Below are 26266 nucleotides of genomic sequence, written 5' to 3'. Positions count from 1 at the left end.
GGGGTTTGATCTTTCACTCCATAAATAAACAATTAAGTGACCCACAAGGTGAATGCAGATCATCCTGAACACAGGGACGAGGAGAACTCCAGAGGGATGACCAGGATTGTATCAAAAAACCTCAAGTTCAAAGAGCAACAGACGTTTCCTCTCAAATCATTCCTTTTGGGACCAAAGATAAATCACTGGGCTTTTGCTGGATGCAAAGCCATCAGGTGTAAATCACCTGTCTCACACCAGCTACATGTCAGTAACCTCTACCACAGAGCATCACATAATGCAGAAGAAATTGGATCCTCCCTAGACAGCCTGCTCTTTATGTTAACTCCCTCTGAAAATTCACTTTTTTTCACTCTTCTCTTTGCTTTCTGTCCTTCTTAAGAGAAAAGCTGGACAAGAAGGTTTTAGCAGACCCATCTCAAAATGCTGAAATTGCTTCATAGGCTCCCTGATGGAGAAATACCAGTGCAATAGTCAGTTTTTAACAGAAAGCCTGAATCCCATGAGAAAAGTTAGTATTTTAAGCAATTTGATACTTCCCATCTCTTTATCAGAATAGTACCGATTTTTTTTTCAGCCAAAGCACTTCAAATAGACACATACTTCAACCACAACAACCTTGAGGGCTCAAAGTTACAAATATGCCAAGAGGGCCTGGTGAAAGACAACAAAAACTACCAGCAAAGACTTTTGGTTCAGTAGTGAAGCGACAAGCTTGCCACAAGTACTTCCATGGCCAAAAGCATAGTGGGCCAAAAGCAGCATTGTATGTTTATTTTATTAACAGCAAGTTCACTTATCTTAAATATGCCTGACATCTCCATTGCTCTACATCAGATGCTGTTCTCCAGCTCTGTCTCCTCCTCTCCCCCAGGCTTCCAGTAAAATTAGACCTTGCATTAAACTTCCAGTAAAATAATTACAGTTGGCACGTATTTTTCAACACTGATTTGGAAGCCAAGAAACCAAACCAAACCAAAATCAAGTCAAGCATTACCCAACTTTTCTCAGAAATAGCAAGTTCTGTAGATCAAATACTGTCACTGGCAGATGGCTTTGCTCGCCTCTATTTCACATGCTCTGTGAACTTCCCAAAAGCACTGGCTGTATACCTTACAAAATTCTCCTACAAAAAAATAGGGGAAAATGTCTCAAGGCCTTCAAAACAAGAACAAAAAAATGACGACAGAGAGAAGAAGTCCTCTTCAAAGGCAGTGGACATTTTTATTGGGGAGAAAACAATGAAAATAAAAAGGAAAGCAAGAAGGAGCCAGAGTCCTTCATACAATTTCTAAGTTGCATCCATCACTTTCTTCTGCATGCAGATGATATGCTAACAAGCCCTTTAGATAATTCAGTCCATACATATGCTGTGTAGGTGTTTGCTAAAACACTAATGCCAGCATCCAGTCACTACAATGGGTGTGCTTTCTACCTTACTGCATTAAAAACTATTAGAAGAATTCACAGAAAAATGTGACAAGAAAGAGAACTCCATTTTCAGAAGTATTTTAAGTCAGTTCACGTCCATTTATCTTCACCAGCAGCAAGGATGTTCTTAGAGCTGTTTCCTCCTGGCATAACTCAGCACTCCCTTTATTCCCGTACTTTATCATTCCCCTTTCCTGTTTTTGTACTCACTGCTGCCTTTTGAGGATGCTGAGTAGGGGCAGGAGAAAAATTGAGACAAGAGCCCTCAGCTTTCTGAACAGCAACCTCAGGAAGCAAAGCATTTAAAAAACACTGGAATGCTGATCTTTAATTTTCAGGTCATTTAGCCAAAAATGTGGTGTACAGAAAGGTAAAAGTGATGTTCTAACAGTCCCTGAGGTTTCAAAAATAACAATTCTGTCCATTCAGAGAATCATACCCAGCACTTCTTCCTCTGTCTATACCTACCACTTCTGTCTTATTCCACACTCCTCAAAATATTGAGAATGTTTAACAAAAAGTGAACCAGGTTTGACTGCAAACAACTTTTGCCAGGATAATTCTCAAAATTGCCTAAGGGCTTGAGACACTCAGATGCTTTAACTAATAATTGAACAGGACACTGCATTTTGTATAGCTCTGAGATGGCTCTGAGACCTTTGTCAGTGTTTTTTTCCCCCACATATACATAGTGAAGACGATGGATCATTCTGGAGATGAGTCACTACTGAAACAACAAAATGAACTCCTGTGAAATGCTGTGGGGTTTCTGCTTAACATTCTCTAGCATCTTTTTTGGGAGAATTTGGCAAGATACTGCCAAACGCTCCTCCCACAGAAATCAAGCAGCGATTTTGTTAGTGAAATTAACCTAGAAGTGTATAATATTAATTTCAGTCTCCACTTACCTTGTCCTTCTGCTTCAAGTTTGCTTCTTCACACAGCTGACAAAGGAAAATGGAAAGCCACCAAGAGCAGGGCGACTGCTGACACCAAACCCACAGTCAGGACAGATTTCCACAGCTCCATACAAAGCTCTAGAATACTTGTTACTGTTGTATTGCATTTCTGAAGCACCTCAGACAAAGTGCCTGAATATGTACAATGCGGTTTAGATTTGCTTCCATTTGTAACAAGTTCAGCAGCAACATCTTTTGGCTAAAGCAAATTAACAAATGAAAAATTGGAGGGGGGTGAGAAGTAGGGAAAAGTGAGGCTTTGGTGCCAAGCAGTCAGCAGAAAATTCAACCTAAACCCAGCGCTTCCTGCTGCCATGGTCTGTCTGCACAACATCCACCCGCCCTCCTGAAATCCTGACAGACCTGTACAGTCTCCTTCAGCACAGGCACCACAATAATTACCCCATCCAATTCAATATGCACACAGATCACTAATTAACTCAGAACATGCAAAAGGTATCAAGCCCAGAATCACAGGTAGCGTCCCCGTCTGTAATCAACGCTAATCTCAGGGTCATCAGGGGACACTGGGTGCTTGGACAGCTGACCTATGCTGCAATCTGCCTTATTGTCTCTGCATACGTCCTGCTACTTATTTATCCGTATTACCCTCTTATTTATCCTTATTACTTTCTTATTTATACTTATTACCTTCTGGCTCTGCACCACAACTCCCTGACAGGAGGATGCCGGGTGGGGGTCGGGCTCTGCTCCCAGGGAACTAGGGACAGGATGAGCGGTAATGGCCTCAAGCTGTGCCAGGGAAGGTTTAGATTTAGAACACTGGATTGAATATTAGGGAAAATTTCTTCACTCAGAGGGTAGTCAGGCACTAGAACAGGCTGCCCAGGGCAAGGATGGAGTCACCATCCCTAGGGGGATTCACAAGACATGTATATGTGGCACTTGGGTGGGCTTGGCAGTGCTGGGGGAACAGCAGGACTCGATCTTGGAGATCTTTTTAAACTTTAATGACTCTGTGATTGTACTTGAAAGCTACGATAAACATTATTATTAATGTTACAATATTATTGTTGTGCTACAGACACTTGCACCTTTTATTTGATTTTCTTTGGAGGAACAGGTGCATTCCTACCATCCCTGCTCCCACATATGCACAGAGGTACTTCAGGAGACCAGACATGGCAAACCCTTTTTTCTTAGAGTCACTGCCCAGTCACTTCTGTCATTTTTTCTTGTCCTCAGCTAAGGCAGGAATTTGATGGAGAAGAGAATAAACTGCTTATTTACCATACAAGCTATAGTAGGACTAAAAACATTCTGATTGGCTGTGCATAGTTGAGTAGGCAGAAAACATGAGGAAAAATGCTACCTGCAGGCTTTGGAGGAAAAAAATACAATCTTAACAAAAGTGACCAACTCTAAAAGTAAATTAATTTTTCTGCTGGCTTCAAAGAGACTAAAAATAAGAGGGTTTTACCAAAACAAATCATTAAGTCTATAAATATGAAAATTAGTCTTATTACGAGCAAACATTCGTACACTACAGACACTGAGTAAGAGCACACAAGGAACAAATGCACTCACAGCATGTTCAAAATCCACCATTTCAATTTGACTGTCAGTCCCGTAACAGATGATAATCCATCATTCCTCAGACTGCAGGAATACCAGCACTTCCTTCAGCAGTCATCGAAGAGGAAGATGAGAAAACAATGTATAAATAAATTAAAAAAAAAAAAAAAAGAAAATCCCCCTCAAACCCAACAGAACAGTTGCTCCTTTTCATGAATGGGGAAAGCACTTTACACCTTCATTCCCCTGTGCTGAGCAGCAGTGGTTGGCCTTTTTACATCATTTCACAGACAGGAAAGCCAAGGACAAGTAGCACAGCAGAGGCAAAAGAAAGCTCCACCTTTCCATCTCTCTGCTCTGATATCCATGGAAGAACCGGGCCCTTTCTGTTTTCAAATTTGACTGCAAACTTTCATTATATTCCTTTGCTTTCCCAAACTGTTGTTATCCCAAAAGCTCAGCTAGGGATGCACAGAAACAAGCAATTCCTTCTTTAGAATCCTTCAGTGGCATCCCCCAATCCCCCCAGCTGTACTACACGGACCCCACAAGCCCACCCAAGACTTTAAAGACGAGCTGACAATGCAGTTATTCCCAACTACATCTGGTCTATGAAGTCCATTTCATCCTGCTCTCAAGAGAAACCAAAAGCAGATACATGGGAAACAGTGTAGGAATACAGAAACCATCATGTAGTAACACTCTCTCCTACCCCAACTCAACTACAGGTGCAACTCTTTTCCCTTCAAAGTGTAGCTAAAGTTGTAGGAAGTACAACACAGCAAGTCAGCATGGACTGACCATCACAGCTGTTGGGCTCTCCTGTCCATTTCCTTGTTTCCTCCCTCTTCCCCACCTTGTGAGCTTTGGAAACCAATCTCCTTGCTGAAAGGCATGACTGCACTTCCCAGAACAACACCTGATTTCATCTGGGGTTTCCTTGTGCCAACATAACACAGCTGGTAATGTGGTGAGGGGAAATTTAAGAAGATGAAATAGGAAATGGCACTAGTGCTGGTGAGAGGAAACTCCATTAGAACATCCTTTTTACTTGGAAGAAAAATTAACAAATTTCTTAAGAGCTTTTTTAGAAACTCCTTAAAATTTTAAGCCAATAAAAAACACCTCCATGGAACAACTTTCTGGTGCCTAAGACTTTGCAGATACCACATACATGAACTTCCCTGCCCAAAACCAGCACTGGAGGACTTTGTCCTGGACATGAGGCCCTGCTGCGACAGCTCTGTGCCTTTCCTGCATTACCTCTGCTGACAAGCCAGCTCTTGTTCCTTGGTGTCCTGCCAGGACCTCTCCTGTAAAACATCTGTGTGTCAGCACAAGTGGCAACATGAAACTGCACAGAAATTCATGTTGCTCTAGCTTTTACAGGTCACTGCAACACCACACAGCATGGGTAGGGACATAAAACAGAAATACCAACAAGCCTCCATCTACAGAGCAGGGCCTTTAACCAGCCAGAGCAACTGGAACCACAAATCACTCCATTCCCACACCTAGTGCTAGTGCTCCCTCCTTCCCAACAGCAGGTCCATGCCACAATGAGACGGTTATCTTCCATCAAGCCCCATCCCAAGTTTAATAAGCAAAGGCTCATCCATTAAACTTCACCCATACCCTCACTTCTCCCCCAAAAACATACACTCAACTGGCTACCATTAAGGTGCCAGAGTAAAATGGATTTTAATCAAATACAAATTCTCTTTCTTTTCCTTATTGCTGTTGCTTTGCCTTTTATTAACTTATCTACTTGTCTGTCTTGCAATCAAATCCCAGAATACAAACCAGCACCACTGAGAATCAGGGAACTAACCCTGATCACAATAATCACAAGTGGTGATTATTTTGCTGTAACACCAGTTATCTAAGTGGTTTGTGGTAGAAAGAAAGAAGGTTTAGGGAACAAACAAGGGGTGCAGCCAGAGATCAAAAGAAATACTGCTCCCTAAGTGGAATATTAACATTTCCCCCTGGAAGAGATGACAGGAAGATGAGTAAAGCACATTAAGCAGAATCACGACAGTTTACAGCTGGAATATTTACAAGCTTTTTGGCTGATCTTTAGTATTTCAGAATTGAAGAAAAACCCTGACTGAATCTTTCCTCTTTGGCCTTGCCCATACCTAGTGGTGCTGTGTTCAGCATGCTTTGAGTGAAAAATATTCCATCTGGATCCAGCCCAACTGTATGTCAGCCATTAGAAGGGTGCACAATGAAGAAAAGCAATACAAAGCCATGGCAGCCTATAGAAATCAGCTCTGGCTTGAGCACTCAGAAAGTTTTTATTCATAACACACACCATATGAAGGACAGAAGAAAGAAGCATTTGATCATTTCTGCCCTGAACACACACCTTGAGACAGCAATGCAAAGCACTCGTGTAGCCTTACACAATTTCCTTTCCAACAGCAAGTGCCTCCTTTTCGTTTTGCTGTTTTGCTAGGCCATGCCTCAGTTTCTCCTGCCCGTTTCCAGCCTTGTGCCATCAGCTGTTTAGGTCTTCATATTCCATCTCAGCCCTCCACCTTGCCACCTCCATGTTTATTACATTACAAACATTGTACTCCCACTTTCCATGTCATTTTTCTGGTTATTGACACCAGCTCTGGATGGTGGCAGCCCAGACACAATGTGGACATGATTTTCTGAACCTGAGAGAGTTTCAGGCTCTCAGTGGTTGATCTGCTACCCAAAGGAAAGTCTTTTGTGAAACTTCTCTCTCTCAAGGACGGTTGTGTAAATAAGATTTTGGTTCTCAAAACAACGACAAAGATGTTCTGAGAGTGTTTTTCTCTTGTTCCAGCAATGGGAGGAGAGAGGTGTTCTTCCTTGTACCAATCAGGTTAACCTGTATCAGAACACCTTATAAAAAGGAACACTTGAAATAAAGGCTTTTTTTCCTCCTGAAAATAAACCTCAGCTGCTTGCAATATTGCTTCATACTTCATGTCCACTAGTGACAGCACAACATGCTCAAGCTCTGCCTTTACCCCAAAATGAAGAGTCAGCCAACATGAAATACCCAAGGCCAGGCTGGATGAGGCTTGGAGCAATCTGGTCTAGTGGAAGGTGTCCCTGCCATTCCAGGGGTTGGAATGATATGATCTTCAAGGTGCCTTCCAACCCAGGTCATGCTATGAACATCTGTGAATACCTCCTTTGCTTGGCATCATGGTGGCCAGCCATTACTCTGAACTTCTTCACATTTAACACATGCTAAGCCCAAGGAACCCAAAGAGTCCAGTCTGTACGAGGTAAGTAAGGACTGTAGAAAAGTGGTGGGGAGCTGAAGTCAGAGGGACAACCAAACACCAGATGTGCAGGGGAGCCATACACCTTCTAAAGAGGACAATCAGTAAGACGTGCTAAACCTCATCTGCAATGATATTTACACGAATTTTCTTATTTGTAAACAAATTAACATAGCCACAATATTTGACTGTACTTCTGTCTTCCATGACCAATGAGTCAGAATTGTTGTTTACAGTTTTTAGGAACACAACCCTGCAGTCCATCAGTACTGCCTTCGCCCTGCGGAGGCAGGTGAAGCTTCGAAAAACATCAGGAAATAGGGACACACACCCCACTCCTAGGACTGCACTCTGAGCATTAGTACTTGTCATAGACAGCAAGAGAGCAGAGAATTATTCTGTCATAATTCTGAACTTAAAAATCGTGTTTGACAAGCAAACCTATTATGAGAACAGATGAAACTACTGAGGTCCAAGTTGATCAAAGGATTATGAAAAATAATCCAGATTTAAATCTGGATTAAAAAAAAAACCCACCCCAAAACCCAAAAAAACCCACTTCAAAAGCAAGAAAAAGAACCAGTTCTTATTTTTGTGATAGCAAAGCACAGAAAAATCTGAGTCCTACCACAAAGATGCTGTTGTGGCTGCAGAGAACCTGGATGAGCAACTCCCATCACAGCAACTCCACAGCCCTCTGGAAAAAAGAGCTGTGGTCTTCCAATTCCCATCCCAGTGCACCATTCCTTACCCCATGTCATTTTTCTCTTATTCCAGCAATATATGGAAGCACATACATATTCTCCTCCTTATCACAGGCTTTGAAACTATTTTACCAGTGCATGCTTGTTCTCTTTTTTCCCCAATATTCCCTAAAACAAAGCAGAAAACAGAACAGAAACCAGGGAAACTGTCAAAGACAGATGCACACAGCCCTTCTATGTTTCCACATAAGTACAGACAACTGAAGGTCTAAGGTGCTACCCCTGAGGCCACTGTAATTTCCATCAGTTTTAAACCTCCTCCTAGAGCACCTCAAATCCTTCAAACTACTCAACCTGGTGGCTAATGACCAGGTAGGGACAAGGAACTGGAGACAACTTCCAAACCCTACCACCAAGAGGCATAGTCTGCCTTAAGGGCCAAAGTCACTCCCATCTTCTGCTTTCCATCACTCCTTTGACATTTAAATCAAAGCCCAAAACCAGTCTTGCAGTCTGATGATACAGGAAGGCCCCTGCACTCCTGCAATGTTGGGTTTTTTCTCCCTCAACATCAGTCAGCATTCCCACAGTCAGCAGCACCTCAGCTTAGTCTGCACTTGGAAAAACCTTATGGATATGGATGCTAGCTCACAGAGTTTGATTTCACAGGCCCTGAAGCAGCAGGCTGAAGCTCACATGCTACTTTCAGTTTTATACCCAGTCACACATAGTATTTTGAAAGCAATAAAACCATTTCAACACAAACATTCAGGCATGTTCATGATGGCAGCAGGGGAGATGGCAGCAGGTAAGGAATGGAAAATTACAGACAGGGAAAAGAAGAATGGGAAATCAAACACTTAAAAAAGCAGAGAAGTCACCAATTTACCAATGAAAAGAATCCATCAGCAAACCGGACAGCGCCATTCACCAGGTACCAACCATGAAACAGAAATCCAGAAGTCTTCAGGGCCGCCTCCACTCTTAATTTGCAATTTTTATTCCTGAGGATATTCAGTCACAACCAAGATCAAAAGCAGAGCTGACCCCACACATTAGGAAAGCTCACAGATTTTGGGGAATAATTTCCTCATCCTTATGGCATGGTTCATTCACCTGGGATCTTCCCTCCCACCTCTGCCTCCGAGCAGGACTGCATCAAAACTTGCCTCCTGCTTGGCAAGACAATACCTCAGGAAGTAGTTGATGCCGATTATGGCCAACAACAGTCTGTTGTGCCTTTCCAAAGCACAGGATGATGCAAAAATACTCCAGAAAATAGTAGTTTCTTCTGCATTTGGCTTAGGGCACAAACATACAGGAACCCAATAATTATCCTGGTTATTTACTCTCCACTAAAGAAATAGGGCTGTGACGACAAGAGGAAGCAAGTGAGATCTCCATGTGCTTTCCCAGGACAGCAGCAGCTCTTGGGAGAGCAGGATGCAAGAGAACAGAGGAAGCATTGTCATCAGTCTCCACCACAGCCAGATCATTCCTGTACCTGAAATGTTTTATTTCAAAATCAGGTCTTTAGACTGGTGGGGATTTGCACCTTGGGCTTTCTTTTGGAGGGCAAGGAGGAGAGAAAAGGCAGCAGTAAAACAACTACTTGCCTTACTCATCACAATGGGAGGAAAGAAATCTATCCTCATGCATTGAAGTCATTGTAAACCCCAGAAAAGCAGGAGCCCTTGACATGTTACACTTAATGTCTTCAGTGAACTCCCCCTTGTTTTGTGTAGTCTCCTTAGTCCTGCGCTACTGCCAAACCTGTTCTGCCTACAAAGGAAAGCCAGGGCCGGGCCTGGAAGGGTTTGGACCAATTTTTCATAGAGCAGCAACATCATTATGTGCTGATTCTGCTACATTTGCTATTGCTTCCACCTCAGAACCTTCAGAAGCCCAAAGCCCTAAGGCTTTGCCCAGCTGATCTTCCCTGACTCCGCAAGAACACCATCCCAATCCCATGCATCCATGAGGACAGGATTCATGGCCTGGCTGGTACCTGGACATGGGGCAGGAAGGGTGATGTCCCTGTTCCCATCCTCAGCAGCTGCTGGGTGGGAAGGAGCCGGGAGGGACCCAGGGCACATCCCTAACTCCCAGCTAAGTTGGGCGGCTGAATCAGCATGGGTGGACAGCGATTTACTGCTGACACAGAGCTGCAATAAATCACCACCTTTCTGGAGCAACAAGGAAGTTGCAGGGGTGACTTAGTCATCCTCCATCCTTGACGCCATCCCAGGAGCAGAGCCACATACATCCCTCAGCTTTGGGCTGTGCCCGTGGCCCAGAAATAGTTTTTAAGCTAAATCCTGCAGTCATCATTCAAAGCTGAAACTCTTATTTACATTCAGCAAGAACTCATGTACGTTTTTGACAATGCTGATAGCAACCAGTGCTTAAATTATTTGCTTAGCAAAGGAGTCTATTTAACTACAAGAGTTATACCAAGTATGCAATGTTTTCTGACCCATATAGAAGCTAATAATTTGCATTTTATAGAACCACTTTGCATAGACAACCCATCTTAATGGCCAACAACTTATTGTACAAGAATAAATAATTGAAAAGCAACTTGTCAGCACTGTTATTTGTGTTACGGGTCACTCACAAACCTCAGTGCACTGTAGTATTAAATTTCCAATGACCTTCTGGAAAGCTGCTTACTCGGAGTCTTTTTTTAAGGCACGGTATCTCAGAATGCCAAGCAATTGCAGAGAAAGTATGTGACAGCTACCCAGTCTGTGGGAGAGGCCAGGCAAAACACCTTGTCAGAAATTTATCAGCCTGATCCCCCTTTGGCTGAAGAAGTGACTTTTACTTCATGAATCCACTTGACCGAGCTTCTCTCACAAATTTCTGTCTTAATGCCATATTAATCCTACTTCCTCCAGTCCCCAGATATCTAAGAAGCTCCAGCTCTTTTTCTCTCAAATCACTGGCCTTTAAACTATTTCTGTTGCAGCACTCAAGCATTTACTGTGGATGAAAGAAGGCTCAGAGAATACCACAGAAGTGTAAAGGCAAACAAAAATTACATGGCAAAGCCTGGGATTTTCATAGTCTTAGGGAAATTAGGTCCCCTGAATCCCATCGCAACACTGAGAAGAGTCAAGTACATAATTTTCCATTATGCTTGTAAAAAATCCCCAAATAAACATACAACTAAATGCAGCTTCACAAGGCTGAGCGTTTATTATTATCCTAAATGCTGTTACTAAGCCTGAGGTCTCTTATTCCACGTTTCAAGGTTTGATTTTTCAGAAAACAGTCTTCCTCTTGCCAAAATGCCAAATATGCAGAATGGTAGTTACAGGAAAATCCAGCTCAGTCCTGTTGTTGTGAAAGAACAGCAAAGCAGCCCCACATTTCAAGCTGCTCACCCCAGCGTGCCTGTCCCACTGACAGAGCCTCTCTGTGCTGGGATCACAGTCACTCCTCCCTGTGACGTCTGCTCAGGGCTGTGCCCGGACACAATCTGCTCCAGAACATGCTCATTGACTCTTTGCCATTCTCAAAGCTTCTCTGGAATATTTCTGCAGACTGAAGCAGGAAGATTTGGGCCAGCCAGGGGCTGATTTATCTCTGCATGAACGCCTGTGGGTGTAATTTGTGCAGCTCTCCCAAACAAAACATTTTCACTGCCATAGCAAACTTGCCCAAACCAAAATTGTTTGGTATTTAATTAACATCACTGCTGCAATGCTGGAGACAAAAGGAAGAAGCACTCCCCTCCTCCCATAAGCATCAGGATGTTTTAATCACAAAGATACACCTTATCCAACGTGACCAAAGCAGAAAGAATACAGCTCCCTCTTACTATTAAACAGAGATCAGGATCTTGTTCATCACAAGGTTTCGATTTTCATTTCAGTAGCCCTGGCTGATGGACTCTCAACCTGAAAACTAGGGAGTAATTTAAAAACATAAATCATACGAAAAAACCAATTATATCCATTAGACCTTTGAGTGGTAAAAAGAATAGAGATGGGATTAGAAAACCCTGGCTGCCTTTCCTTTCACCCACTAATCAAACAATTCTCTGAAGTACTCACAGGAGTTTCTCCTCTCCACATTTCTGAGGCAGACAAAGGAGAGAGCCAGATCTGCTCCCCTGGATTCAGTCTGGCTTATTCAGCAGCTTCAGCTCTGCTGTTTCAGATTCCTGTAAAAATAAAGGCTCAGAAGGAAAAGCTGAGCCTCCAGGCATCCACCAGACCACAACTACTGCACGCACATAAGAGGCACGGCTGCACTGGGAGGAGAGGAGAAGCAGCCTGTCCTTCAGCATCACATGGCTGGCCATGCTCAGCAGCACAAACCACAGCCTGAAACACCCCAGCTCAGAAAATGCCCTGGAGCTGGGCACATCCATCGGTAACAGAAGACCTGCTCCTGCACACTCTGTCAGTGCATTTACTGCACATCAGCTGTGCTCCCTTCAAGATGCAGCTGGGGTGAGCAGGCCTGTAGATGAAATTAAGCAATAGGATCCAAAGCAGGTATTGCCAGAACAGAGAAACATCTTAGTCATCCGTCAAAGCTGAAGCAGAAATGGGCTTACAGCCCACTACCAGCCCTTAGAAACTGACAGCATTTGCTTTGGTTTACCAGCCAATTCTTCCCTCAGACTGTTTTCTGATGGAGAAGTGCAAATGTCTGCTACTCAGAGCTTTACTGAATAGCAATTTAAAAGGAATCCTCCAAACACAAAAGTGAACTTCAACAAGCCTGCTTCCCCAAGAACAGCACACCAACATCATTAACATGCACAGGGCATGGAAAATGCTGCTGCGCTGTGAGAAAGGGAATCCAAGCAATGTGTTCCTTCCTCTGCGTCTTCCTGCGAAAACAATCTCTCTGCCCAATATCCAAAGGCTGCACAGGCTCCACAAATCTAATTAGCCATGACTCCAAAGTGCAGAGTTCTGTCTGTCTAAATGCATAAACATTAAAGTTGTTTTGCTTTTATTAATAAAATCTTGGAATGAGATAAAAATCCTAAGGAAGAAAGCCTAAGAGGTAAGTACCTCCCCCTCCCCAAGTAAAGAGCTGTCTTTGTGTGAATAAACTGGGCAACCTAGATAAACTTTTCCTTGTTTATTATAAAAGCACAAAGTCATCAAGGTCCTTTTAAGTCCTGATGTATTAAATTATTCCAGCTACATATAATTTCACAGAGCCCAAGGGGTAAGGCTATGGTATTTATAGATACATCCAGGGCTAGAATTTTGGTGAGCAGCAACATTTTTATAGCCTCAACATCTAAATACTTTCGGGAAAATGCCTACCTGTATATATAGATCCTGGGAAATTTTCCCTATTAAATACATATTTCAAGTGAACTTGCTCTTTATCTTTTTTCAGACTTGACAGATAAAGTCTGTTTTTTTCTCTTAGAGATACAGAGACAGAAGGAGAATAAACTGAGGATACTTTCATAGCATGAGGAAAGCCTCTGATCCCATCCTGATGCTCTCAGACAAGTTCAATGGCTTCTTTTTTATTCTCCAAAATAGGGCCTCAGATTTCCTAAGCACGTGCTACACATTAAGATATGGATCTCTGTAAACAACTCAAAACACAAAGGGACAGACGGACCTCCACAAAAAAAAAAAGGAAAATAAAGGAAAAGAAAAAAAAAAAGAGGAAGAATGGTTTTCTCTTATTCAGATAAGAAATTAGGAGCTCACAATAGTTTAAAAACCTGTTTCTCCAAACTACTAACCCAGAGCCCTGCATAAAGTCTGCTCAGGACTGGATCAACACTCCAAGTTAAATCACTTGGCACTGGCATCTCTTCACAATTACCTTCCTTTGAAGCAATCAACAGTGGACATGCAGGCAAAGGATGCTGCCGGATTACCACTGTTCCAGATATCTTATCCATATACTGTTGTTGTGTATAGCATCATTATGTGATCCTATCTATTTTTAAAACAAAATGTTTGGTCAGTCTCTACTATTATCCCACCTGTAAACCATCAGGCTGAAATATACTCATAATAAAATGAAATATTCTCATAATACTTTAATCGTAAGTTTACAGGCCTAAGGGTGGAATAGTAGTAGAAATGACAAGATGAAGAATTTCTATTTGCTTTAAAAACCTTAAAATTCTACCCCATTTTTATCAACAGGATTTCAGAAGCCGCCACAATAAGGGCACTGCCCAGGCTCCCCAGGGAATGGGCACAGCCCCAAGACCGCCAGAGCTCCGGGAGCACTTGGACAATGCTCTCAGAGATGCACAGGGTGGGACTGGTAGGGTGTCTATGCAGGGACAGGGTTGGACTCAATGATCCTGATAGGTCCCTTCCAGCTCAGGATGCTCTTTGATTGTATAATTCTGGTAATAAATTACCAACCTTTGAAGAGCTTCTTTTAATAAATCAAACAACTTTACCACCAGTATCCAGAAGTCTGTGACCCAAGAGGGCTCCTATAACCCAGACTCCTGAACCACCAGCACCAAAGCAAATACTGTAGGTCAATTCACAGCCAAAAGATCCTGCTTCCCTGCCACACAAAGCAGAATTTAAACCACAACTTCATTACCACTCATGTACTCCTGAAATGGTTGAGGATGGCGTGGTGGAAGCCAGCTTATAGAACAGTTCAGGGACTGAGTTACTGCTTTTTCTGCATCATGCAGCACTTACTAGAATCTGTATTACTTAACTTCAAGCTCTTTAATACAACTTTTAAATTCTATTCTTCACATTCTTATGCTAGATCCCTTGCTAAGATTTACTTTAAATCTTTTTCAATCTTTTTTCAATCTTTCTTTTACTGGTAAATCTTCCAGCAACGTTGCTGAAGTTGCTCCTTGGCTTGCAGCAACTCTTTTGTCATCTGAATGTTTCTGAATCCAGAGACACCCCAATCTATGCCACATAGATGCACAGCTTCAGAAATCACTTCCTGTATCTGAACATTTTTTTTTTGTATGCAGTCACCTAAAGGTAACAGCCATAATGGTACCTGTGCATGAAAGATGACTGTAAACAGGGCTGAGATTATACCTCACTGAAAATATAAAGCAGTTTTCTTCACGTACCTTCTAAGACCTCTTAGCACCCCCATATATAGTTTATTTCTGTGTGAAAATCTAAAAAGAAACCTATTCTTATAGAATTCAGATAAAATCACAAGCACATCAAATAGAAAACTGCAAAATTAAAAAAATAAAATCCTTTCCAGACTGGACAATTACACCAGAAGTTCACCAGCACAGGTGGTTGTGAACACCAATACCACAAAATTTTTCAAAACTAATTAAGACATTTTTTAGAGAAGACAATCCATCAGCAGCTATTAAACACATAAGCCTCCCCGGAACTGCCAGCCCAAAGGTCTCCTAGAGTGGTGACTGCTACAAGGGCTTACCAGGAGTACTTCACTGTTCCAGTTTTACTATGCACCTGGGAGTGGTCCCATCAGAAGAGCTACTGAGCTAGACAGACAGTCTGTCTAGTCGGACACAGAATAACTGCTCTTACTTTATTCACAAGATTGAAGATGACAAAAGACTAACCTGTTAATAAATCAGAGAAGTAAACTTGTACCAGTAAAAAAATAGTCTTAACATGACTGATTGCATATCACATTCCACACTGCCTCCTCTGAACATGCTACAACAACATAGGCTTAATAGTATTACCTATTCCTTGAAGTACCTTTTTAGATTCCAGTGTACCCAAAATGTGCTTGTGTACATTTATCACAAATGTTATACAGCACACAGAGTAGCCAGTAGCACAGTGATAGACATTTGAAAATGCCTGTGAAATCCCTTTGCAATTACATATCTGCTTACATAGAATTAAACACAGCCATCAAGGAAATAAATAACAACAATAATAATAAACTCTTTCCAGAGTATTTTTTAACGTGTATTCAATATACAGTCCTGTTCCATCCCCTGCTAGTGGATGGAAAAGCAGCACCCTCGAGAGTACCATACCTTTCCCTGAATGAGAGGAAGACTGGAAAGCTCAGGCTCCACACAAAAACAAAGGCCTCTGGAAAACTGACTGCAGGAGTTGCTTACTCCTCCTTTTCCCCAAACACTTGATGCCAACACATCCTGTATTTTCAGAACAAGATGCACTCCTAGAGCAGCAGAGCTTAGGTGAGTCCACTGCAGTGCAGCTGCAGGCGGGGGTCCCAGTGAGGCACTGCACACACATATGGAGAGGTCCATGCTGACCAACACCTCCCTCTCCTCCCCACATCCCAGTCTGCCTCTTCCCCTCTCAGCTCCTGTCTCTCCTGTTGGGGTCTCACCTCCAGCACGGTGGTGATGCCTTCACCAACCTTAGCAGCGCAGCCTGCATGTCACCACCTCCTTGCTGAGCAGATTCAGGGAGACAATCCCTGAAAACCTCTCCTGCAGCAATGCTACCTCCAAGACAACAACAAGAAATGGCCAACTAATAAAGGACCAGTTGAGGGGCTGCCAGCTTCAGCAAGCATGGCTGGAATTGTATTTTTGTTTAATTTAGGAAGCTTCCAGCTCAGCATTGTTCATCTTGCTTGACCCAGCTCCTGGACTGCAGTAGCCTAGAGCCCACAGAGTACCCCAGGCACCACCAGCTGTGCACAAAGACGTTCGAGGAGGCCTTGGATTATCAACTAAATGAAGCCTAAAATTTGCTCATGCATGCAGACAGCACCTAAGATGCTGCAGAAGCTCCTGGAGCACAGACAATCAATAGTAAGTACATTATAATCCCAAAGAGATTGCTAAAAATTTATTTAGTACATTACTGTGTTCACTCATTGTGTTTCCATCCAATATTTGCAACTTGCCAAGTGCAGCAGATCTACCCAATGTAAACAGCTGCCCTAATCCACGCTGTTCTATAGATTGTGTTTACTCAAAGCTGAATGATCATTTCAACCTTTGTTAATCTGATTGCATAACAAACCACAGCAGCCTGAAATAATCAAGCTGCTCTCTCCAGCACACAGTTGAAATCAGTCATTTCAGCACCCCACTTCTTCTAAAAAACACGAACAAACCAGATCATGGAGAAAGAAAAAAAAAAAAAAAACAAAGCACCTGGCCACTGCTTTTGCAGCCAACCACCACACACATCACAGCATGCAGATGAATGCAACAGAGCACATTCACACCTGGAGCAGGCTGTGAGCACAAGGCAGAGCAAAATGTTCTCAACCACTGAGCTCCACTGCGCAACTGAAGCACATTTTGCTGGATCTCATTCACAGCTTCAGCGCAGTCTCACAAGCAAACTATACAGCATGCATTTTCAAAACATAATTGCACATATATAAACAAAGGCCATAATTTACATGGCAGATCCTCTAAAAGCTTATCTAGCACATGATATCATGATACCCATAAATTACAACTTAAGGCACCTATGCCAAACTGCTCCCACCCTCCCACCCCAAAAGCAAGATGATTAATATCAAACCCTACTCATCCTTGCCTACACCTCTTGGGAATAAACACACATGAAGTACCTCCCAAGACAAAGTAGTATTTAAAAGAGTCTTCAGACAATTAGAAGATTTATAATTATTGCATTGCATCATCACAAAGCCTTAAACAAAGCAAGCTGCCTCGTCATACAACACCTAAGATAATACAAGGTTAAACAGCGTCAAGCAGTATCGGTTAACTTCACTTGTACTGAAGGGCAAATACCCCCAGCCCCTGGGCATGGGGAGCTTCAGCCTCACAGCTATTAAACAGCAAATTAGACAAGCAAAATTAAAACACACGCAATTCTTAGAACAGGCTCAGAAACAGAATTTTCCATTGAAATCCAACCAACCAGGGCATAGGGAAAGCGAAGGGCAGGCAAAAGCGGAACTGAATAAGATGAGGGACGTGTTTCAACATCTCCCAGCTTTAGTTCACTGGTCCATGATCAGCTTGGGAGAAATCAAGAGGCAGTATCGAGAGCTAACATGAGACTGCCTATTGATCACAGCCAGCTTTCCACAGCACACAACAGAATTCCTGCTCTGGACTGACGATACCCGAGGAGGTTGCCTTATGGCACAACTGGCAGACGAGACAGGCATCAGCCGACTCTCTAACCAAAACACGCCTCAATACCTTTGTAAGGCAAAACCAGCCAAGTATGTCTGCTCCAGGCATAAATATCTGCTCCTTCGAGTCCGCACCTATCCACAAGTAATTGCTAATTATCGCAGTGCCCCCACGCTCCGCCCGCGCCGGGGCACTGCCCCCGCAGCAGGCTCTGCACCGCGGAACAGAGCGGCTCCGGCGGCTCTGCCCGCGCCAGCTGGGTCTGTGCCGTTTCCATCACGCTCTGCCCGCACCGATTTCCCCCATTCCTGCGTGTTATTACCAATCTGACATCACCCCAGAGCAAGCACAGTCTGACATCTACAGTTAACTCGGTGATGGTGTAAGTGCCTGCCGGCGCACGAGCGGTCGGCTTTGCAATACACTGCTGCCGAACGTCGAAAAAGAGCATAGACGAATAGATACAGACATCGACACATATACAGAACCCGCCGAAGAGCGGCTCGCAGGGCTCGCTCCCGCCCCGGCCGCGGAGCCGCAGGCGAGTCCCCCGGGCGCGATGGCCCCGGCGCTGCCGGGCCGGGGGGGGCTCCGAGCCGCCCACACGCAGCCATTTCCCCGCCGCTGCCACGGGTCCGGCGCTCCCGGAGCCCGCTCCGCACAAAGCCCGCCGGGCCATGAATAAAACGTCGTCCGGAGGCGACGGTGAGGGGTGTCGGGATACGAGAAATAAGGGAATGGAAAGGGGAGAGGGGAAGCGGAGGCGGGAGCGGCCCCGCGGAGGATGGGGGAGGGGGGCGCTCCCCCCGCCCTTGGCCCGCGCTGCCCCAGTCTCGGGCGCTCACCTCGGCAGCCGCACTCGGAGCGGCTCCCCCCGGCCGGAGCGGGCGCCGGGCGCGGGCAGCTGCGGCTCCCCGGCGCTGTGCACCGGGGCGGAGCGGAGCGGAGCGGCCTCTCGGGGAGCGGGCGGGGCGGGAGCGGGCGAGGCGGGGCGGGAATGGGGCCGTCACTGAGGGGGAGGAGCCGCCCGCCCCGCCGGCTCCTCGCGGGGTGCGGGGTTACCGGCACCGCTCATCCCGCACGCGGACCCCTCGTGTCGCAGGGAAGGGCTCTGAGCGGGGAGGCACCAAGCGCCCGGTGAGGTCACAGATGCGCAAATATTGAATCGGTGGGGTTAGGAGGGGACCCCTGAAAATCAGGCAGTCCAGCCCTTCACCGAGGCAGGGTCACCCATAGTAGGTGACACAGGTGGGTTTAGGATATTTCAGATTTGAAGACTCCACACCTTCCCTGGGCAACTGTTCCAGGGCTCTGCCACCCTCCATAGGAAGAAGGTCTTCTCCATGGAAATGGAGGGCTAGCTCCAATCTCTGCTCTATGTTCCCAGGGACAGGACCCAGGGAACGGCTGGAGCTGTGCCAGGGAGGTTTATCCTGGAGATCAGGGAAAGGTTCTTCCCCCAAGGTGGTGGGCACTGACGAGGCTCCCCAAGGAACGGGCATGGCCCTGAGGCTGCCAGAGCTCCAGGAGCATTTGGACAACACTCTCAGGGATGCACAGGACGGGATTGTTGGGGTGTCTGGGCAGGGCCAGCAGCTGTACTTGATGACTATGTGGGTCCTTCCAACTCTGGATATTCCATGGTTCCATGATGTTAAACTTACTGTGTTTTAGTTTCTGTCCATTGCTCCTTATCCTGTCACTGAGCACCACCAAAATAAGTCTGGCACCATCCTCTCGGCACCTGCCTTTGAGATATTTATGTGGATCTCAAAAACAGGCCCCTGTGTCTTTGGCATCCATGTCCCACTCAGCAGGGGGACAGCAGAGTGCTTCTCTTCCTTAGCATGGAAGTTGTTTTCCCAGGAGTGCAAATGCCTATCAGCTCTGAGGCACCATGCACCCAAATTTTTACTGGAAACCCATGGTTTTCTGTTTCCAGAGGCAGAATTTTTCATGAAAACAACTAAAAAACTGGCAATGGAGGTAAAGCTTCTTTGAAGATTGGGTTATAAAAGCTGTCTCAGACTGTTCCAGCCAAGAAATGCTATCATGTGAACTAGAAAGACTCCAGCAAGTCTATATCCTTTTCATCACTTATGGGTTTAGTATCATCCAGTAATCCAGGCAGATAAGTTTTCATCTAAGAACATTTTTCCTTCACCATGATGAAAATGTTGAAATAAATAAAATTTGTTTGCCAAATCCTTGGCAAGATCCCATTTGAAGTCATTTCTCCCTTCAACTTTCTAGCAATTAATTATTTTTCACTGCACTGGAAATCACTACGAGAAAGGTGCAACATCAAGACATTCCAGAAGAGGGAATATTTTCAGCTTTAGGTTGATAACTGTGAAGTTTGGCCAACTTTGTTTTTCTGCAGAGAGCCTGATAGTGTTTCCAAAAAGACGTGGTGCTTCTTACAGTGTAATATATATGATTGCTATGCCTCTATAAACTGTGCTTCCAATAAAAGAACAGCATGAAGCAATCATATTTTGTTTAGCCTCCACAAACAAACCTCCCTGATGTTTTCCTTATGATGTGTGCGGCTAGTTAACGTTCATAATAATTATTTACATGAAAATCCTTTTCCTTATGCGCAAATTTGTTGATGGAGTCTTTGTCTGCCACTCTCATGTAGTCAACAATATGTCTAAAAACAGAAAATAGTTATTTCCCTGATTTCTGGTGGTTTTTTTACTCATTTCTGAGATGAGACAGTGCAGACTGGAGAGTTATTTTTAGAAGCTGAAAAATTACAAACAGTGTAAACAATTTCTGATATCTAAGACAATTTTGGTACTAAGAGTAGTGCCCATCAGCTGTGCCTGGTGCTCTGTCACAGCCTAGTGATGCTCAAACCAGGTATTGGTTTATTAACTGACAAATAAATTATGGGTTTAATATCAAAACCAAGTGCTGCGGTTGTTCCTGCAGGAAGGGGACAAATTTAATCCTGACTTTTTCGTACACGAGAACAGAAATTTGCTTTCCTGCTTCAGTTCTGCTGCTGTGGGAATGAATTGACGTGGATCTGTGTCCTGGGGTGACTTTATGATACCGGTATCCCCAATCGTCTGGTTTATGTTATATATTAAGTTCTGCACCTTTAAGACTGGCTTTGGGAGCAAGAGAGGGGGAAGAAGAAGCGCGCAGTTTGTGTTAAGGAAAAACATCACTCCCACACATCCCGCTCCTGGACTGTGGTGTCTGCAGCACGGACAGACAGCGGGACAGAGCTTCTCTCTGGCTTTTAGTTAGTTTTAGCTAGCTGAGGCAGAGGAGTTCCCTGGACCTTTGTTTGTTTTTTTCCCAATTTTCTTGGATCTGTGCAAGCCTGCTCTGGACTGAACACCCAGCCAAACCCCGGGAGCTCACGCCTGTGGCCCACCGGGGCCTGGGCCTCGGCACTTTCCAGCGCCGGAGGGACTGATAAGAACCTGAGCGAGCTGAGCTACACCACATGAAAAGGACTTTTCTTCCTAGACTTGCCATCCCATCGAACAGCAAGAGGTTTTATTATTTAATATTACTCAATTTCTGTTAAATAAACAGCTTTTTCCACTTCTCTCTAAGGAATTTTTTCTTTTCCCGGACCAGTTAGTGGGGAGGGGCATTTCCCTGGGGAAATCCCCATTTGGAGTTTTCCTTCCTAATTTGCCCTAAACTAAGACAATCTGGGAGAGTCATGGGCTAAAAGTAACCAGAGACAAATATTTACAAAGATAAAATTATCATTATTTTTATAATAATAAGGCTCTCAAAACTCTTGGAAAGAGGAAAGATGAGGATATAATTGAGTATCGAAAGTCAATGCCTTGTATACTTGGTTGTCTTCTTTTGAAAGAAGCTCCACCTCTGTGCCAAAAGAACAAGCCTCTTAAGATAGCAGGTTAAAGAGTGGTGTAGAAACACCAGTTTGGCCTATTTACGAAGGAAAAAAAAATTTGCTTTCAACACAGTACTGCAGTGTAATCAGTCTGTGCATGCCTCGCATGTTGCCTCAGTTATAGCAAGGCTAATGAGTATCTCTCTGTCTTCCCCTAAAAATGGGAATGCAGTTTACTTGTCTATGCCAAAAGTATATGTATTGTACCTGTGTCCTACTTGTTAAGTGTGAAAAATAGACCATAACTTGGATCGGGTAGCTGCTGTCAGCACAACTGTCTATGTTTCAAGCTGAAAACTGTTTCAAATGCCTAAGTTACCCTGTTTTATTTTCTGAAAGGCACTGATGATTTCCTGATACTTCAGTGAAGCTCTTCACTTCAGAAATGGGAGAAATGAGAGCAGTCATGTCTCACCTTATAGAAGAATAAGTGAAATTGCCACACATTTTCCCCCATTAACAGGAGTTAAGAAGAAAAACTAAAATGCTGCACAAGCTGCTGCCAGGAACCATTTAAGAATTTTGATTAATTGTTATCACCTTGATCCTGGCTACAGTAAACCCCACTATGACAAATTCATTTTCCCTTTTAAGCATTGTAGTCCCAAAACATTGAACTATGTTCTAACTGTGGTGATATTCAAAGATATTTGTAAACATAATCCCCGGGGTTGGAAAATTTGGTCACTGTGCATGGACTCTGACTGTCAGGGTGATGTAGCTATTCCTCCATCTCCAAGGACCATTGGAGAATCAGAGTCAGGCTCACGTGGACCACATTGCTGGTGCTGCTGGAGAAAGAAGAAAGGGCACAGAAAGGCATGAGCCCTGCAGATGCAGTTTCCTCCCATGGATTTTGCATGTTGTATAAAATTAAACATTTTACAGGATGCCAAAGTTGTTAAGGTGAGTTTGATGCTGCAAAACAACAAGCTGCTCTTTGAGCTGTTCTGCTGCTTGACAAGTGACACAGAAACAGATGTGTGAACTTCCCAGCTCCTTTTTAATGGTGTATTAACATCAAAGACTAGCTTTACATATTTAAAAGACTACAAATTAGTGGACGTTTGTTTTGCACAGTCTGGCCCTGCTTGTTGCATTCACTGTCACTATTAAAATGGAAATGGATGTTAATCTGCAATACAGAAAAACATGGATTGCAAATTCTGGGCATATAAGAGAATGCATTTTAACCAATAAGTAATTATCTCTGAATAAATAATGACCTTGGAAGTAGGAACTGCTCTCATTCACCTCACACAGCACTACACTTGTTCAGAGGGCAAAAAAAAAGAATGAAATATTTTAAAAGAGTCAAAGATTCTTCTGCATTGCTTAATGCTGCATAATTCTCCAGAGTTTTCTGTTTCACAACTTCATTATCACAGAACAGGGCCTATGTTAAAACCCCAGGACACAAAGCAACCCCAGCTGTAGGAGAAACCCATTGATACACCTGGAAATTTTCAGGCAATCCTTACTGATCCCAGTTCTCTGTGCAGTGCTTGTTTATTTACTCGGCAGATTAAATTATTCTCTTCATACCTGATCTTGCAATTAGGAAAGATAAGACAAAATAGATAGATAAGCCCTCTAATAAACCACCCACATTTTGGAAGCTGTATAAACAAGAAAAAGAGGTCCGTGGCAGAGCATCCAATCCTGAAGTCCTAATTCCAGATTAACAGTTTAGCAAAGTTGTCTGTTAATTTCAGGCAAGTTCTGAGAGAGGAAAGAATAATAAGAATAATTAAAGTTGACTTTAATTGTCAGCTGTTGAACTGTTCTACATTTGGATGTAGCACAGGCACTGCCAAAGTTAGTACACTGGGGTTTTAGCCTAAAGTATGCTTTGTGCTGGGAATGGACTCACAGGCCATGTGCCTGTGCTATAACAGGAAAAATCAGCGAAGATCACAGAATCACAGAATCATGCAATACCCTGAGTTGGAAGGATCATCAACTCCAACTCCCAAGATTGATTTTTATTTGTGTGACCGAAGGTCCAGTTCTCCCCTTTTTATTATACCACTTCTCTAAACAGACAATATATTGTCTGAAAGCCCAGGGAAAGGGTGGCAAGTGAGGATTGGGTACTGTGGTCCTATTCAGGTCACCAGCAGAAGGTCCCTCTGGCTTTCAAGGTGCAGAACTGGATCCAAACCACAAGCTGAATTATGCTTGTTACTGAGTTAGCACCAAAAAGCCAAGAACATTTTCTTCGAGGCTGCACATTTGTTTCTCAGTACCACTTAGGCTTGCACAACTTTCTTTTAGGCCTCTTATGCTTTAACACAGCTCATCCTGACACTAAATTATACAGAGAACACTTGTGTGAGCTGTTCTGCCACCTTCTGAGGAAAGGTGGGCATCTCCTTTTGGGAGGGACACTGCTCACTGGTAATTTCTTCTCTGGCACAGGTGTTTGCAAAGCACAGAACCACTCCCACCCCTCACCTCCCTCAGGAATATATACAGTTTTAAGTTAAAGCCTAGTTTTAAGTTAGAGTTTTAAGTGACAAAAAGAGAACCTGCCCCACTCAGACACTCTCTGTACTACTTTGGGCTCTGAACTACCAATCCCTACAGGCTGCTGGTGATCACAGACTACATTCACGTGCATTCCTGTGGCAAATGCCTCAAGGAAATCTGCTAAGGCACTAGCTCCAGTGGGAAGGGTTACTGGGAAGCCATCCTCCATACAGGGATGTTGCACTTTGCGGTCTGGTTATTTGGGGAAGGGTTGGGTTGGTGTGATACAAGGTAGGAGTGGTCATGTAATGCTTCCTTGGCAGGGTGCTAGAACACAAAAAAAGCATATATGAAAGTGGTTTACTTGTGATAAGATCTCAGCTGTATCTCCTACATTAGGAGATAAACACTGTAAAATTTTATGTAAAACACTCTTTCAGGGGCCCATAAAAACACTGCTTGCAAGAACATAAAGCAAAACCTGATGACTATAACAGTAATAAAGAATTTGGGGATTTTTTCATGTATTTTATGCACAAAAAAACCCAAACAAACAAAAATCCAACAAACAACATTCTAAGTTCATAACTAGTTGAAGGATGGCTTCGAGCAGAACTGACATGGATGAAGTCATCATTTGTGCTCTACCCAGAGTATTTATCAGCATCACAGAATGTGTGCCATATGCAAAGTTAAACCTGTACACAGCTTTTATCATATCAAGTTTTGGGTCTCAACATCTCAGGCAGGCAAACAGGTATTCAATAAGTAGCCTAAAGTCCAGAGTGGGCTGAGATGAAAAGCTACAAGCCATGGCTGGGTCCATGTTCTAACTGCTGGCACAACTTCCTCCTTTTCAGGCACTGGAAGTGGGCATTAAAAATATATATATATAATTGGGTTTTCCTGTATCCCTTTTCATACCAGAAAGGAGAACACACTGACTTGAGAATACTGCTGTCTGTATGGAATTGAAGGTCTATTTCCTTGTGCACCAATGTGTGTTATTCCCTTTTAATTTCCAAGCTGAGGAAATAAAGAAAAAATATTCTTGCCATTATGCTGCTATTATGGCAGAGAATTTAATTGCATTCAAATCAAGGTGAAGTTATGATTCCCTTAAAAACTGTAACTTGGCCCAAAACACTGAGCACTTCTGGAGCAATTGTTGCTGCACACCTTTACAGAAAACATTAAGCTTACAGGAAATGCGTGTTATGGTTCATAAGGGAGCTATTACATGGAATTTCACAACTTGTAAGGGTATGTGATTAATCACAAATGCATTTTCATAGTAGGTTTTACATATAGGTGGTGATACAGAACTGTGGGTTAGGATTTGCCTGCCTTCTCCTGACATCTCAGAGTCAGATATCTGTGCTACAGCAAGTTGTCCATGGATCCCTTTAGAGTCAGTGAAGGGAAATAAGGACCTCCAAAGGCTGGTTTGTGTTGAAATGAAGTGAATGACCTTCCAGAGACTTCTGTTTTTCTGGGATAACTGGCACGAGCACAGGCATCTACTAGTCCTGATGTCTAATTCATGTAAGGTGAATCCACCCTTGGGGCAATTTGATGGTGTTTAGGAAGACAGTAATTTCCTCATCCTTTTTGGGAGCTTCCTCTCAATAAACATATCAAAAGTCTTGCCTTTCTTTCTCTCCTACGTTTTTAGTGTCTATCTGTCCTTCTTCCTCCTTGTCATTTTCAACTTGCAGATCTGTGAAAATGCTCCCACTTCAGCAGTACCTACTGAAAAAAGGGTTTTCAGTTCATTATAAAAACAAACTCCCTAGGTTGCTCAAAAAGTTCTCTCTGTGAGGAAGAAGGGAAAGGTTAGTAGAAAGAAGGATGTTCTTTACAAAAAGGCAGGGAGGGTACTGCCAGCAGTTTTGTCTTAATCATCTCTGTAGGTTAGACAAAGAGAGAGGAACTGGGATGGCAATCGGAGGCATTAAAAGGCAAGT

General features: G+C 43.5%; 1 protein-coding gene across 3 annotated transcripts in view; it reads right to left on the bottom strand.

The window, feature by feature from the left end:
• Positions 1-18909, bottom strand: part of C10H1orf21 (chromosome 10 C1orf21 homolog) — a 109084-nt gene extending 90175 nt beyond the window's left edge. For all 3 annotated transcript variants that reach the window (XM_014260016.2, XM_014260015.2, XM_088060717.1), the window contains exon 1: positions 18781-18909. The gene's annotated coding sequence lies outside the window, so the exon portion shown is untranslated. The remainder of the gene's footprint in view (positions 1-18780) is intronic.
• Between the last annotated feature and the right edge of the window lie 7357 nt (positions 18910-26266).

Source organism: Pseudopodoces humilis, chromosome 10 (assembly GCF_049639895.1).
Source record: "Pseudopodoces humilis isolate 2021_Gansu_Grassland_sample_001 chromosome 10, ASM4963989v1, whole genome shotgun sequence".
Taxonomy (NCBI): Eukaryota; Metazoa; Chordata; class Aves; order Passeriformes; family Paridae; genus Pseudopodoces; species Pseudopodoces humilis.
The sequence above is the reverse complement of the archived record's forward strand: the minus strand, read 5'-3'. Positions and strand labels throughout refer to the sequence as shown.